The sequence below is a fragment of the Centrocercus urophasianus genome, unplaced genomic scaffold, assembly GCF_019232065.1.
Source record: "Centrocercus urophasianus isolate 14NV4802_14NV808 unplaced genomic scaffold, USGS_Curo_1.0 seq_15, whole genome shotgun sequence".
Lineage (NCBI taxonomy): Eukaryota > Metazoa > Chordata > Aves > Galliformes > Phasianidae > Centrocercus > Centrocercus urophasianus.
Window position 1 is genome coordinate 17,870,049 of NW_024884697.1, and position 18,108 is coordinate 17,888,156.

Consider the following 18,108-nt stretch of genomic DNA (forward strand, 5'->3'; position numbering starts at 1 on the left):
TGAACTCCAGAAGGGTTTCCCTGATGGTGCAGGTTTTGAGAACTGCAGGTTTCTTGGTTGCTGCCCTAGTGCCAGGTGCCTGAGGAGACCCAGAATCTGGTTGGTAACATTAATATTCTTGTACATTTAGTTGCTCATATATACAGTTAAGCTAATATAAAAGTCAGTTTCTAAGAGCAGCTACAGGTGCTATTCAGGTTTTTTGTTTGTTTTTCTAATGTTTTGGTCTTCTAGCATTACTACTAATTAACAACGCTTTAAATCCAAATCCAAAATCTTGACATTTCCTGGAAATTAGAAGCTCTGCTTTGTAACTCCCACTAGTTCTTCAAAATCTTTGATGCATATTCTGGTTCTTTATAAAGGAAAAAAATCATGCTCTATGGCTATTTTTCCATTTCTGACCACATGAGCCAGAGAATGAGTCTGAATTTTATGAGTAGAAAAGACTTTCTTTGGAGCATTTCTATTGTCATGCAAACATTTTATTTCTGAAATATTTTACTCCTAGACCTGCAGAACCCTAAGGATTATTCATTTTCATAGAACTTTGGAATTATTTGAGTTGGAAGAGACATACAAGGGTCACTTAATCAAACCTTTCTTCACTGAATATGGACACCTACAGCTAGTTCAGATAGCTCAGAGCCTGTTTCAGCCAGACATTTAACCTGTTTAGTGCCTCACCACCTTTATCATAAAATACTTTTTCCTTATATCTAGTACAAATCTCCCTTCTTTTAGTCTGAAACCCCTTCCCCTTGTCCTATCACAACAGTCCCTACTAAAGAGTCTTGTCTTCTTTCTTATAGACCGTCTTGCCAACCATTAGTGCCCTCAAGTCCTTTTTGTCAGGGCTGTGCTCAATCCTTTCAGCCCTCAGATGTACTGATAATAGGGTTTGCTTCAACAGAGGTGCAAGACCTTGCACTTGGCTTTGTTGATCCTCATGAGGTTCTCCTGAGCTTAGTGCTCAAGACTGTCAAGGGCCTCATCCAAGCTTATCTAGAACATCTCCAGGGACATGTGCCAGTGTTTCACCACCCACTGAGTAAAAGATTTCTTCCTGACCTGACTTAAATCTTGCCTTTTATTTTAAAGCCATGCAGTAATCTAAGTATATTAATAGAAAAACAGTTTCGGAGTCTGAAAATCTGCAGTTTGGTATCTCCAGGTACCTTCAAGCCATAGTTTCTGTGTTTGTCAACGGTTTACAGGCTGGTTCAGCCCAGTTCCATGACTAGCGGGGTGGAGGGATTTTGCAAAATCTGCACCTCCAGAAAAAGGGAACAGGGGACACCAAAATAATTAAAAACAGCAGCAACAATCTGAGGACAAACAAACTAATTTACTAAATATGGTATCGGAATGCACGATAACACACCGTAATACAATATAATCAGAATTGAAGCTAATAAATCAAATATAATGAGAGAGAGAGAATGTCCAAAAGGTGGACAGGCCTCACCACAACGCTGAGGTGAGATGCGCAGTCCAGTTGAGCAGCAGGGAGACAGGAGGAGAGCTGACGAAGAAGAGCAGACGAAAAAAAGAGCACATCAGATGACCTTGCCAGGAGTTCTATCTCCTCTTTGACCACAAAGTTCCCCGGGGAATGTACTTCTTGTTCTCTTCCAGTCAGGTACCCAGAACTTGAGCATTAACAGTTAAACTCCCAGTGCCCCAAGTGATGTTATGATGTGGAATACCGATAACCAAAAATCACAAAACCATGACAGTTTGCCATTCTGGTTTTTAGCAAGGAAAGTTTCAAGAAGGACAGGCTACCTGTTTGCCTGTTGCTACTTGTTTTTATTATTATTGGAAATCTTTTTACACTGTCTGTCAGCTCTGATTTTTGCAGAATGAACAGATAAAGGAAAGGATAGGCACACACAGAGGCACATCATTCAGGCATTTGGATTTCCTTTAGGAATTTATCCTGTAGACTTTGGGCTTTGTTCTACTTCAGTGATCTTGTCTGAAGTGTTTGCTGCACTTCCTGTTTGTCATAGAGAGACGTACCTCAGAGTGGACTTTATACCAGTTCTTATCATCTAGTAGATCTAAGGGTAAGAATGTGGATACTAGTTCACAAAGACTCTCAGCCATTTGCTGCCAGCCCTATGATGTAAGGTGCATAAATAAGTACAATTTGCTTTCATTTAGGTGTATTTTTATGTGTAACAATAAAATCATCAGATGTCATCCTCTCATTTTCCACAGGTTTGCAAGGCACCTCAGTGACATCTGAGAAATGTTCGCTCCTCCAGCACATGTAGGACTGACAGCTGGAACTCCATCTTCTGAAAACTCACTATTAAGTTTTCTTAGCACAGCATACTTTGCAGGACAGTCCTTCAGTGTGCACTCTGCTTATGTTTTTGAAATCATTCTCCTGTTAGCAAAGCTGGATGAAGGTAGTAGTGCATGCCCAACGCCACATACAGGTATGTAGATCAATGAGAGAGGGTTGCTAGCTGGTAACAGGGCAGCTTTGAAGCACTTTGTGTACGTAGCATACTGCTCCTTCCCTACTAATGCCCTGTATCTCTGTGTGGGATGTTTGTAAGTTGGCAATAGATGCTATGTACCTTGTTCAAATAACTCTCCAAAACATCTTTAGTACTTTAGTATGAAAATATTCTTCTCCAAGATGCTGCCATCATAAGTCCCACATGCAGTGAAAATTGTTGTTGTGTCATGGTGTGTGGAGGTAGATGTTTTCCCAGTATAAATAGAATCCAAAGGATGCAATGCTTCGTAGGACAAAGAAAAATTTTAGCCTTTGAATTTTTTTTGGCTACAAGCACAGAACACAGAAATAATGTGATTCTGTAGAAAACTCATCTCATTAATTTGGCACATTTAGTATTTTTTCAGTTTACAATTTTTTTTATATTTTTTTTTTATTTTGAGAAGATAAGTATGAACAATGCAGTTTAATAACAGTTTCTCAGGAACAAAAGCACAAATAATTACAAAATAATTACAGAAAGAGATATGTTCAATGCGAAGTGATATATATGCTTTTTAGAAATAATAATAATAAAGAAAATATTTGATCTGGCAGGGATGCTTGGACAGCAAATTACCAGGCTAAGTCTGGATGTCAGTGGAAGTCAAACTTGGGAATGGCTGCTCATGGTGATGGGGAAGAGATATTATTTTGGGGGTTATTTTGTTTTTTCATTTTAGCCATTATCAGGATTTTTATATAACTCCTAAGATCCGTTTTCTGTTATTTTCACTACTCAAGTTTTTGCACTTGTCAGCACAGACGTTCTTACAAGAAACACAGATCTTTGTTAAAACTGACTAACATTGAAATATTTTGTACGTGCTACAGAAAGTATCCAAAAACATTTTCAAAATTTATTTTACAGTTTCACAAAAGGCAAGTAAGACTTTACTAAGGGCTTCACCTCTAAGATGCACAGTGAGGGACTGAGGCATTCACAGCAAGTCTGATTGCATATCGTGGCTTGAAACTACATTACTGGTTGCTTGGAAGCCAAGAGTAGCTCCTTTGATTTACACAATATGAAGCCTATTCAAATTGCAAATAGCGACCTCATAAACCTGTGCTCTTGCATTATCTCCTTGCTGTGGCCTTACTCCAAATGTATCCAGCTTGATTCTCACAGTCCTTGAATGTCAAGATACTTTTGTCACAGTCTGCTCATAAAGGATTTTGGCAGATGACACAGGCTAATCATCTACCAGATTCACGTTGAGTTGCAATGTCAGTTCTCCTGCAGTCAGACTTACGCGCTGCCTTGTCAGCTTATAAGAACCAAGACCCAAGAAACAGAGCAGACAGTATTTTTGTAAAGATTTGTATAATTATTCATGGGCTTCTCCAGTCCTTAGTGAAGCCCAAATAAAGCAAAGCAATTAATGGAATTTTGTTATGTTGGAATTTTCCAGGAATACTTTCTGATGTCCTTTGACTGAACAGTCCTAATGCTTCACTTTCTGTTACACATTTGAAAAAATATGATAAAAGACATAATATAGAACAAGCTAATCTGAAATGCAAGTTTTTGCAGGGTGGATAACTCTGAGTTAACAATAAAAGATTGCTACTATGCTTTATGTCATGTGGAAAAAAAAAAAACAAAAACCTAAACTAAATATCTGGAGACTCCAGTCAAAGGATAATGAGTCTGACTCTTTCCCTTTGAGTCCTTTAGATATCTTACAATTCTACTTCAATAATTCAAATTAATTCTGCCTATATTGGCAGATTCCCAAAGATAAGGCCAGTTTGTTGTGTTTGATGTAATTTTTTCATCAGTACAGATCACTTTTATTTCTGATCTGCATGCAAATTCTTTAAAAAATCATAACAATACATGAATGTGGGAACTGAGTATGCATCTAATCTTCAACAGAAATTCCTTTTTGATAGAGTGCAGTTCAGAGATCAAAAAAACATTCAAATAGGTATGGAAAAAAAAATATGATTGAAGAAAAGTACTTCAAAATATTTTCTAAGACCTTAAGAAATACCATAAAGTAAGGGTTCTTAAAAATAACAACTCTTTTCTTCTCTGAACTCAAACTTTTGGAAAGATACCATGGTGTATCATGCAGCCTGTACAATTTAAAGCTAGATTGTTTTGTTCCTCTCTACAGACAAACTTGTTCATGTCATCCCTTCAGTGCTCAATTCCTAAGCATGTCAAAATATACATTACCTACCAGCTCCCACAGATCTGTTCTTTCTGACCTTTTCTCATTTCTGCAAACTGTTCACCACTGCACAGGACAGGCTCAGCATGACATGGTTAGGTAATAGAAATAAAATTTGGACCCAATAGGTTGTAGGTTATCAGAGATGTATTCAGAGCTTAATTTCCATAGTAACACGTAGGGTTTAAAGAATAGAGAAATAAAAGGATTTTGTAAGTAGACCTGTACAGCAGTATTTTGGCAAGAAAAAGGGTATACAAATTGTATACTACCAGAGGAAAAGTGTTGTGAGCTTCAAATGAGATTACTTTTCTATTGTTTACAAAAGGCATCATCATGCACAACTAGAGCTTTTAAAGTATCTAGCCTTCTTACAGAATGTCACAATGCTCCTGGTTAGTTCTTAAGAAAGAGATCAAAGTAAGATTTTCTGGTCTTGATGTTCTTGTTCAAATTGTGTTCTTTCTGTTCAGTCTTTACAACACTGAACAGAACTCAATTTTCCAAGCAAGTGACGAGAACATATTTGCCACTACTTTGTTCTTTTATAAACCTTTCAGTGCACTCCAAGGGAGTTATTTGAATATATATATATATAATATATATATATAATATATATATATATTATATATATATATGCTTACTGACTATACATTTATTAAGTATAGTTCTCTTTAGTGGACTGAATTCTTCCTTTATTGCTGTTCTTGTAACCCAAATGGGCCTGTCAAGCAAGATCACCAGCAGGGAAAAAAAAGCCAGGTTTTGTTTTGTTTTGTTTTGTTTTTTGAGAAGCAACATCAGTAGATACTTTCAAATAATCTGAGCCACTTGAATTCCACAAATAATCTGCATATTTGCTCTAATTTCCTTTTGTGATATCATTTGATTTTAATCCAAATAACCACTGTATGAGAGCTTGATCAATCCATTGCTGAGAATGGATGTCACAATGCATTGCATTCTATTAGGTTAACTGAATTACAATGAAGGACAACATTATTGTAATTTTCCATCAATAAAAGTCTTAACAAGCTGATTTTTCTTTTTGTCCAGTAATTCTGTTTTCATTTTCTGTTTTCAATTCTAATTTGTTTTCTATTCAAAAGAAGATACTTCAGGCAGAAACACTAAAAATGTAAGCATGAGATAAATTTCTACTTAAATGATTATAACACTGGGAATAGACAAAGAGAGAAAGAAAGAATAAAGGAGAACCATTTTATATGACAGTTGATATAATAGCAGAAAGGTAATTGCCTCCAAATTTACAAGGCAGTAAATGACTCTCGGTGACTGATAAACACCAAAGCCATGGGCATTAAAGGCAGGAAAGCTCTCTGTACTTACCAGGCGTTTGAACTTAAAGTACAGTATCTCATAAAAAAAACAACATTGGTTTAATTTTGATAGCTTTTTTTTACTCGATTTGTTTTTATTGAAATTTATAATATCTTTAGATGGATCCAATCACATATAGAGCAGAATCAGAAAATGAGTATCTCACCACAAATGAAACACAGCCAAAGGAGACTGTGGAATCAAACCAGGGACAAATCAAAATTTAAGGCATTCATATTTGTCCTGGTCTAAGCAAAATACTGCATCCTCATAGCCGTAGTCATGCTGTAAAGACACCCCTAGAACTACTCAGAGATGTCCAAAGAATTAAGAAGAAAAATCTCTGAATTTTGTTATGGAAAAATTCCATGCACTGTACTACATTTCTTATTTTAGGTGATAAGTACTAATTTCACAGTCATCATGAGCTGAAATACATGGAGGAATAAAAAAGATGATTGAGGAATTAACAGTACACATCTACTACTACTTCCAGCGTAGAAAAGACCTTGTTGCATACTTACTTAAAGATAAATACTTAAAATGTATGAAGAATCTCATCCCTCTGGGAACTGACATTAATGAAGTGAGCAAGCATAAGGAGATTTCAAACACTGGAACCTGTATAGTTCAAAAGACTATTTCAAACAAGATAGCAGCTTGGAGACTTGTCAATGACTAAGACCATGGTCACTGTAAGCAACTAGACTCTGAAAATCAGCAGTTAATGATAGTTCACAATGGCAAAACACTGGCTAGATCAACCATTGGAAAAATCTGAGGTTGAAAATTAACACCCATTTTCAGTCTTGCTTTGTAGTCCTGTCTTTCTTTGGAATTCTGAACTTAACAATACTTTTTTTCAGTGTTCTGATTGAAGACTAGAGACTATCAAGATAGTTTTTAAAATTTATCTTGTAAAAAATATTATGTATGTATACTGCAAATGTCATTGCTTACAAAATCAGAAGTCACTTATAACATCAAAGAAAAATTACCTCTTCAGAGACTAAGAAATGAACATGTCAATCACTAGTTATAATCAATCGTCTTCAGGTAAAGACAAAGGGTATGTCTTACAAAACAGCATCTACTTGTTTCACAAGCTGTTTAAAGCTTTTTTTCACTTATTTCAGCCAGCTTCATTTATCAATTTGATTTCAGATTCAAATAAATAGGAAAAGCTAGGAAATGTGCTCCTATTGTTACACTCCTTCCTGGATGCTAAAGAGATATTTGTTCTGTTCAATTTATTTAATTTTTTATTTTTTTATAAGAATTTTTATTTACAATTTCATGTTCAGATTTTTAATCTCTGGCAATGACAAACAAGATTTTACAGCTCTGCCTCTTTTTGTATTCTGCATGTGTGGATGTATTTCTAGTAGAGGATGTATCCGTCTTGTCCATTATTTCATACAGAATTTTTCTTAGTTTTATTCCTGTTTCATTTATTTGTTGTTTGGTTATTTTGTAACAAAAGATTGTCAAGCACTCTTCCCAGACTTCTTTTCTAGTACAGTATTGTCAAGATGATACTGTTTCTCACAAGCATGTTTTCACAGCAATGCGACAAATGCTTACAAGCTGTAGTCTTCTAGCTCAAACACAATTTAACATAGCTTGAGGGAGATTCTATGGCCTGGAATATGCTAGCAGTTAGGATAAATGGTTCTTTCTGCTCCTCCACTCCAAAAGTCTACGAGAGAACTCCACTACCTAGCGAAAAAACACTCAGGCATCATTGTTGCTAGGGCCACAGCTCCAAAACTGCCAGCCATTCCCCCACAAAACAGGCATTCAGCAGCATGTTCATTCACATACTTTGCATTGGGGTTGCTATGGTTTTGTTATGAAGAGATGAGGAAGGCAACTAGAAAATACTTTTTTTTTTTTTTTTTTTTTTTTTTTGTTGTAGATGACCACAAAAGACTCTTGCCACCAAACAAACTTTATGTTTCTAATAGTCACTAAAAACAATATCCAGGACCTTAGTCCTTTTTGAATGGTACTAGATTTCCTTCCTTCCTGTTGACATAATGTCCCACAATGCAGTCTTTGAACATCATCCAGTGGAAACAACTAACAGCATACAGAAATACTTTCTAGCAATCTCTGGTCACTTGCACTTGACCCAGTTGAAATTCAGTTTCAGCTGTTGGCTCTTTCCCATTTGAATTTGCCTATGTTGCACAAAACACTTTCAGGCATTGTTATTGAACTGGATGGTCAATTGATACTGCATGAGTAAAGTCATGTAACATCAGAATTTCTATTTTATAGTCATAAATCCATCTCTTCCATCTCTGAACATGTATATACTGTAAAATGCTTGTCTTCATTCCACTTTGGTATTCTTAAACATCAAATCCTAAGCATTTGTTCTAATCTGGTTGCAGTTCCCATAAAGTATTCACTCATATAAATACGGTCTGACTCGAGATGTGGTGAGCTGGATGTGATGAGCTAGAGATAGACTGTTACTGGATTATATGCATTATCTGCATCTTTAAAGGTCTGGAGATAACATAGCAGAAAAAAATACTCAATGTTATCCATCTTTGCATGCAGAATCATCAATGAATTCAGGCAGACATCTTTAAGGTGCAATATGAAAAGGACTATTGCTGTCTACAATTTTTATTTTCTGTTAGTTTGATAATCTGGATCACTGTTTCTGGGTACATGTTCTGAGGTTAAATCAATGTTTTTTCCAAACCTCACTATTATTATTCAACCCATGAAGTGTTGCATCCTGTTTGTGAACAAGAAGTTGGTGACTGGAGCACACAGCAAAAAGAGAAAGACAGAAAATCTGCATTTGTTCTTAAAGGAGGAGGCAAAGGGAATCTTAAGAAGGAAAAGCGAAGCTCATCTAGCTTCAACTAACCATTGTGTAGCTCTGGAGAAGATGGAGACAAATTCTAGATGTGCACTGTGTTAAGATGAAAGGCAACAGGTACATGTAGTACTCTAAGAAATTCCAATTCAATTTCAGGAAAAATATTTCCCTGTGAGTATAGTCAATCAAGGGATGCTGTGAAATCTCTAAATGTATGTCCTTGAAGAGATCTAAATCTCATCTTGACAAGTCACAATTCAGTCTATGCTGGCCCTGACTTGTATTTCAGTTTAAAGCAGATGAAGATTTGCTCAGAGAGGTTGTGGGTGCACCGTCCCTGGAGGCATTCAAGGCCAGCTGGATGTGGTTCTGGGCAGCCTGGTGTAGTCGTTGGTGACCCTGCCCACAGCAGAGGGGCTGAAACTAGATGATCTTTGAGGTCCTTTTCAACCCAGGCCATTTTATGATTCTATGGTTCTGTGAATATCAGATGTTTCCTGCAATCCAAATCATTTAACAGTTCTGCAGTTCTGGGGCTACTCTGATGCTCCTCTACCTGCTAGTCACCAAACAGCATGTATAGACCTTGTTCCCTTTTCTGCAGTGGCAAAATGGCTGAAGATTCACATTCTCAGGAAAGGTATATTTCTTCCTGACAATAATCTGGCTGTCATGGTACGGTTTGAACCTAGATGCACCATGCATGAATAACAGTCCCAGTATAGAAGAAGTTTGTTAATCTGTTCAATCTTCAGTATAGCTGATACATTAAATACAGTACTTGTCAGTTATTACTGTTTTCACCCACACTTTTATATCATCACAGCATTTTTCTGAGTAGCTGAATCATATAAATTCTCCATATATTAATATTCTGATTAACAGTGTAATAAAAAATCACTGTCTTAACAAGTCATATTGAAGCATAAGTGTATCATTGTGAGCAACACATTTGATGCAAAAATAATTTTGGTCTACAAAAAAGAGGTGTGTGCACCAGAGAAGGAATTATAAAGCTCTGAAATGTGAAACTGTGTGGGTGCTATCAACCTCTGAGTCAGCAGTTAACATTTTGCAAAAATTACCATTCTAAGCCGAAGTGCTCCCCCTACATGCTATGAGCCACCCTTTTTGCATAACCGTGCACCTACTGACTGCTGCAGTCTGACAGTGCCTCAGAGCTTATACAATTGTAAGCGTAACAAAGTGATTCACTGTAAATTAGCAAAGTGCAGCCAGTCACGCTGAAGAGACATTTACCACAAGAGCAACGTCAGTCATGGACAGAGTAGGAGGAGCTGACAGCACACAGAGAGAACAGCGGTTTTCTCTGAAGCTGAAGGTGAAACGCCTGCAAGTCGGTCAAGCGATTTATTTAATTTTTTTTTACATGTGAGCCTTACTGACAATCAATAATTAACACAGTTGTACAGAAAGAAAGGATTTGTTGGAACAGTGTAATATTTATTTATTTATTTATTTTCTGATTTAAAATTATTTACTCAGCAGAGGCACAGTGTAACAGCAGAGCTACTGTTTTCATTCAGAACGATAGCTCTTCCCTGCTGTACTGCATTCCTCGTCAAAGACCTGTTAGTCTTGCTCTCCACTGGAAATCTGCCAGTCTCAAATACAGTCACAGTGCCCTGGAAACTGTTTTGTTCTCTGCTCAGCTCCTCTGATAGCAGGAAGGCACAGTGACACAGAGCTTATCTACTCTGAGTACTTCTGATAAATCCAAACTGTCAGACATTACTGTTCAAAGGTAAGTGGGACATCAAGGAAGAAAGGGCATCATCAACCTTTTTTTTTTTTTTTTTTTTTTTTGCATCATTCTCTCAGTAGATGGTGTTCCAGACTAGTTTAGCTGTTCAAATGGCAATTAACAACAAAAACAAAAAAGTCTTCTTTGAATACACCCTCATCTTTTTTGATTATTCTTTTGTGTGGAATATTTGCAGTGACATTTGGAGATTTTTAAGGTCACAAAGATAAATCCACCAAAAAAATAAAAAATAAAAATAAAAAATTGAGCAAGCTTTAAAATCACTAGAGAAAATAATGCATTTTACAATGAAACCCTGATCTATTCAAGATGATCCACCTGAGGAAGTAGGGCCACAAAGAAGGTGAGGGGCCTGGAGCATCTCTCTTATGAAGAAAGGCTGAGTGAACTGGGTCTGTTCAGCCTTGAGAAAAGAAGGCTGAGAGGAGACCTGATCCAGGTCTATAAATATCTAAGGTGTGGGGGGCAGAATGGCAAGGACAGACTCTTTTCAGTGGTGAGTGGAGACAGGACAAGGGGAAACGGCCAGAAACTGTAGCATAGGAAGTTCTGCACAGATGTGCACAAGAACTTCTTTACAGTGAGGTGACGGAGCACTGGAACAGGCTGCCCAGGGAGGTGGTGGAGCCTCCTTCTCTGGAGATGTTCAAGACCTGCCTGGATGCCTACCTGTGCGACCTGGTGTAGGGAACCTGCTTTGGCAGGGGGGTTGGACTCGATGATCTCTGGAGGTCCCTTCCAACCCCTACAATTCTGTGATTCTGTGATTCTGTGAAGTAGAGGACAATACCTGGGCCAAAGGATGCTCTTCAAGACCAGAAGGTAAAGCAGTGACTCAAAAGCTCTGATAGGACAAATTCAGAGAATTGATATGAGGAATAAAATGTTTATAGAAGTAGAAAAAGTTATCTTGGACTTACACAATGCAATAGTCAAACTAAGTCTGGGAGTTGCCAGCTCTTTGAGGAGTAGGCAGAGGATTGGTGCTAATGCAGTGCCAGAGTAAAATCTTCACAAATTAGTACTGATTTCTTTGCTGGCATCTGTGGCATTTCTAAATCAGAATACTATGTGCAATGGTTTCTCCTACAGAAGCAGAGCTGTGACTCACTGTAAAAAGTGGCAGAGAAATTCAGTAAGTCTCAGAAAAGGAGGTACCTATATAAATGTCCTCATCTGACGAATCTCATGTGTTATTGCTGTTTGCAATATTTTATCCCAGTCTTTTAAATGCAAGAGGTAACAAATCCCTTATTCTATAAGATGCAGTTCTACCCATAAGTCCAGATCAGGCAGAATGGCCTTCATCACACAGCTGAAAGAGGGATATAGAGGCAAAAAAATCCAGACTAGGCAAAAACACTGGCTGGTGGTCAAGAAGCAATCATTCATTCAGAATCCTCTAGAGATAGTCAGATGATCTATCTGTACAACAAAGAAAGCTGATGATTTGTCCTGTTTTGTTGAATGCATGATTCGTGATTATACGATTACTCATGAGACTCACAAGAGCATGATTTGATCTGATCCAAAAACAATCTAAGGAGGAATAGCTGAAACATTTAGACCCTGACTCAAGCATATGTGTATATTTTAAAATATGAGTAGTTGCTTTTAGGGAATTTGATTTGTCTTAAAGTTATGCATGTTTAAATCCATTGCTGGACAAGAGAGAATTGGAATTGGATCTTGGAATAGGATCTGTGATAATACAGTTAATTAGTACAGACGGTGGCAGTGGACTGATGGTATAAAAAAGATATATCAGTGCTGTTTGTGCACACATACAATCTAGTAGCCACTCAGACTGAACATACTGCCTGGTCTTGTTGACCCAGATAGCTAAACTGACCTAAGCGTATGTCCCCAGTACAGGCCTCTTTTAACTGAAGAATAAGAAATATACAAATATGATATGACTATGGAAATGGTTTCTGTGCATTGAGTTTTGAAATTAAGGAAAATGAGGAAGTCATAGAATTGCAGATGCAGTGCTGAAGTGTGGTCTAATATTGATAAATTGAAAGTTTCACTGCCCAAGTCATTTTTCTGAGATGGGCAGGTCAATGTCAGGGTACGTTGCCACTACAGAATTGCCAGTGTGTAGCATTTAACTGTAACATCGCTACTATCAATGTGCAAAATCTTTCCCCTGGGTTAAACAAACTTCAAGTCTGATATTCTTTGGCAGTTCAATACTGACACCTTGGATTCCCTTTACCATTTCCTTTAAAATATTTATTTTGCTATTCAGTTCTAGAATGATAAATGAATTCTGAAAATGTTCTTTAGGTGTTTAGATGCTTTACATAGTACTATTGGGGAAAAATTACAAACAACACGTTGTTGTTTGAAACTCGTGTTTTCTAGCACACAGTACATTCCAAAAACTTGAAGGAAATGTTAATAAAAAAACTGTCTTCTCATTACCATTGCCACCACAAGCACTAAACCATATCTCACAGCTCCTGGTCCAGATGCCTCTTCAACAGTGCCAGGGACTGCGACTCCACCACCTCCCTGGGCAGCCATTCCAGTGCCTGATCACTCTGAGAGAAAATGTTTTTCCTCATGTCTAACCTAAACCTCCTCTGATACAACTTGCAGCCATTTCCCTGAGTCCTGTTAGTTGCCTGGGAGAAGAGGCCAAACCCCTCTTCACCACAACCTCCCTTCAGGAAGTTGTAGAGTGCAATGAGGTCTCCTCCAAACCTCCTTTTCTCCAGACTGAACAATCCCAGCTCCCTCAGCCGCTCCTCATAAGACTTGTGCTCCAGACCCCTCACCAGTTTTGTTGCCCTTCTCTGGACACGTTCCAGGGTCTCAATGTCTTTCTTGTAGTGAGGGGCCCAAAACTGAACACAGTACTCAAGGTGTGGCCTCACCAGTGCTGAGTAGAGGGGGATGATCACCTCCCTGCTCCTGCTGGCCACACTATTTCTAATGCAGGCCAGGATGCTGTTGGCCGTCTTGGCCACCTGGGCACACTGTCAGCTCATGTTCAGCCGAGCATCAACCAACCCCCCCAGGTCCCTTTCTTCTTCACTATCATCCAGCCACTCGTCCCCAAGCCTATAACACTGCATGGGGTTGTTGAGGCCAAAGTGCAGAACCTGACACTTGGCCTTGTTGAACCTCATCCCATTCATCTCAGCCCAGCGATCCAGCTTATCTAGATCCCTCTGCAGGGCCTCCCTGCCCTCAGGCAGATCAACACCACCTCCCAACTTGGTGTCATCTGCAAACTTACTCAGGGTACACTCAATCCCTTCATCTAAGTCGTCAATGAAGATATTAAACAGGATGGGCCCCAGCACTGACCCCTGGGGGACATCACTTGTAACAGGTCACCAGCTGGACTCCATTAACCACTGCCCATTGGGCACAGCCTCTCTAGCCAGTTCCTTACCCAAAGACTTGTATAGCAGTTTCCCCAGAAGAAGCCTGTGAGAGACCGTTTCAAAGGCTTTGCTGAAGTCTAGGTAGACTACATCAACAGCCATTCCCTCATCTACCAGACTGGTCATCCAGTCACAGAAGGAGATGAGGTTGGTCAAGCACGACCTGCCTTTCATGAACCCCTGGCTTGAACACAGCTCTCCTAAAAAGAACCTAGTGTAATCATGGACAGCAAATTGGACATGAGTCAGAAATGTGCCCTCACAGCCTGGAAAATCAATTGTATCCTGGACTGCATTAGAAGAAGTGTGGCCAGCAGGGTGAGTGGTGTGATTCTGCCCCTCTACTCTGCACTGGTGAAACCTGACCTGGATTACTGCATCCAGTTGTGAAATCCTCAGAACAGGCGAGACATGGACTTGTTGGAGCACATCCAGAGGAAGGTCATGAACATGATTCAGGGGATGGATCTTTTCTCACCTTCCCCATGAGGATAGGCTGAGATACCTGAGAGTTGTTCAGACTGCAGAAGAGAAGGCTCTAGAGAGTTCTGATAGTGGCCTTCCAGTATCTAAAGTGGGGCTGTAAGAAAGGACAGACTCTCCAGCAGGCTCTATGTTGACAAGGAGAAATGGTTTCAAACTAAAAGTGGAGAGATTTAAATTTGGATATAAGGAAAAAGTTTTTTCAGTAACGGTAGTTAAGGCACTGAAATTCCAGGTCCCTGGAGAATTTCAAGATCAGCCTGTTTCTGGACAGGGCTCTGAGCAGCTTGATCTAGTTGAAGACATCCCAGTCCGTTGCAGAAGAGTTGAGTTGGATGACCTTTAAATGTCCCTTCCAACTCAGACAATTCTATGATTCTATGATTAATCAGATTCTTTGCCATTTTTGTAGCTCTTTCCCAAACTGACCATGATTTATAATGCCACATCATGGCACTTCTGAACTGAAACAAAACGAGATTAACAACTGAAACAGCTGAAACAAATGGCTCATGGATTATGGATCATCAGATGAAATCCCACAGCAGTCAAACTGTCATTTACTCTGCATTATTAAATTGCAAGCTCATGCTTTTCACAACATACTGTAGCATTGCAGTTACTTAAAAATAAGGTCTTTGTGGATGAAAGATCTTCTTTTTAAAATTAACAAATGTCTCTATATTTTAGTTTCTGTATATGTCATATTATTCATTTGGAATTCCTGATTTTTTATTGACAAGAATAAAAATTTTGTTCCTGCATATATGTAAATGATCCTTATGATTCAAACAGCTCAAAAACCAAAGACAGACATCCTCAAGTATACTTTGGTATAAATACCAAAAGAAAATAAAATGGAGTTCAGTTGATAGAAATATTCTACTGTTATTTCATTTTCCTTGATGGATCTTCAGCTCCTGTAGAAAATAAGAATACTTATGGTTTTGCTAGTAATTAAAGTAATTAATGTATGCCATATAGTAGAAACTTCTTCAGAAATCATTGCTGTAAATTTATGTTGAGAGAACACTGCAGAAAAGACAGAGCAGGATCACAAGTGAGTAAGAGCTGTCTGAAGGAATATGATACAATGACTGATTTCCTTTAAAAAAAGAAAGAAAAGAATAAATATAAAAGAATTCTGAAGTACCTTTGTGTAGATGTAAGAAAATAGATGCCTATGTTTGGAAGTGACTGAAAAAAAAAAAAAAAAAAGATTATTTATTATAGAATTTAATAATCTCCCCCAAAGTGTTCTGTTCTGAATTGAGATGTACTTCAGTAAATATTGTACAAATATTGTACACAACTACTATCTGCCTCCCAAGAAGCATGTGCTTAAGCTTTCTGTGAGTTTAATAGTTTTTGTAGTATTTCTGTCCACTTGTTTTTTGAAATAGATGATCTGCCATTGCATTATACATGAGGAGGTACCGTTTTATTCACTGCATAAGTTATTCACATATTCCTTCATCCATTTGACACAGTCAATGATAACCTATGGTATACTGAGAACAAGAGTTATATACGCTCTGCTGAAACAGAAATTGGTTGGATTGTAAATAGTGCATTTTTCCTTAAAATAGGAGACTGGAGTCTAGAATAGATGGCAATAACTGATCTTCAATGTAACAAGATAACTAATCATACCACTAGCTCATAAATGTCTCTATTAGAATTTTAGATATTTAAGAGCTGAATTCTCTGTAAATATACTCACAGCATATATTCCAAATCAGCATGTCTGTACTTTTTCAGTTTCATTATCATATTATTTTTGTCGTTCTCACCACTACTTATGGAAGTTAAACCACTTTTTTTAACACATGAAAGAACATGTCAGTTATAAATCAGCCACAAAACCAGTGTGGACTTAACACTTATATTTCATAAATCTAAGAAGGCCGTCCTAAGTGTACTGGATGAAATTTTCTCATCTGCAGGGTGAGAGAAAAATGTAATTTTGCCCCCCAAAAGTACTGCAAAACAATGAAACTTCAGTGCAAGATAGAAAGGTAATATTACTAAAACACGAGACATTATTAAAATATAATAATGACTTTGGTTTAGGTCTTGAAAAACTGTCTGAAGTGTAAGAACAAACAAAACATTCAGCTTTATCTATCTTCCTCTTTCTTGAATTATTCTTTCCTCTTTCACTCTACTTCCTTTCCAGTATTCCTTAGATGTATATTCATTATACTTGCTTTGAACATTTCTTTCTTTTTTTAAGGTAAAAAATATTGTATATGGCCTCTGAAGAAAGTACCTCACTCTACCTAATTAATATCATTTCATAGGAAAATATGTGGCTTTAACAATTACAACTAATTAGGATCTATCCGTACAAATGCATAGGGGTTCAACTGCAGCAGAGCATTCATTTAATTACAGAGATTCATTTGCAGTTCTTGATCTGAAGGAATCAAAATTTTTTAAAAACTTGGGATAAGAAAAATAGTAACATCTCACAATAATAGCTTGATGTTTGCTTTTATATGTGTGTTGTTTCAGGTTTGTTTTCTTTTGATGGAGGGTGGCTTTATTGTTTTGGTTTGGGGTTTTTTTTTGGATTTTGGGAGAAAGTTATATTATTGCTTTTTTTGTTTTTAACAGTAGATTTATTAATCATAGAATCATAGAATCATAGAATCACCAAGGTTGGAAAAGACCTAAAAGATCATCCAGTCCAACCGTTAGCCTATTCCCAATAGCTCCCACTAAACCATGTCCCTCAACACAACATCCAGTCTTTCCTTGAACACCCCCAGGCTCGGTGACTCCACCACCTCCCTGGGCAGTCCATTCCAGTGCCTGACCACCCTTTCTGAAAAGTAATACTTCCTCATGTCCAGCCTGAATCTCCCCTGCCGTAGCTTGAAGCCATTCCCCCTGGTCCTATCACTAATGACACGAGAGAAGAGGCCGACCCCCAGCTCACTACAACCTCCCTTCAGGAAGTTATGGAGAGCAGTGAGGTCCCCCCTGAGCCTCCTCCTTATTAGTTCATTAGTAGAATTATTGTTATGCTCTGACTCGGCACTTTTGGAGAAGGAAGAAGGCCTGTTCTGCACATTCTCTTGGCTATGTAGGTAGACTGACCTTCCATCACAATCTGCTCAAGTGCATCTGTACGTCTGTCTGTGTGTCACGGAGTTAACTACACCAATCTATGCCCGTGACAGGGTGGAGTAGGCCCCTGCCCCCCCCCCCCAGCCCCAAAAAATGGGAAGGGAAAGGGAAAAGCGGTAGGGAGATGGGATCTGGCCTCAAGGAAGGGGAAAAGAAACAGTAGCAACAATCTAGAAGAAAACTTATTTTACTAACTATGATGTTGGAATGCAAGATAACACGATATAATGCAATCTAATTGAAATAGAGACTAATAAATCAAATAAAATAGGAGAGAGAGAGTTCCTGAGACCAATGCAAACCTGAAAAGCTTGGTACGGCTAAAAAAGCATCCTCCAGCAACCCCCTGGAAGGCATTAAGTGACCACCCAACCAGGAAGGGCCTGATCCCATGATTTCTGCAACAGTATAGGGACAGGTAC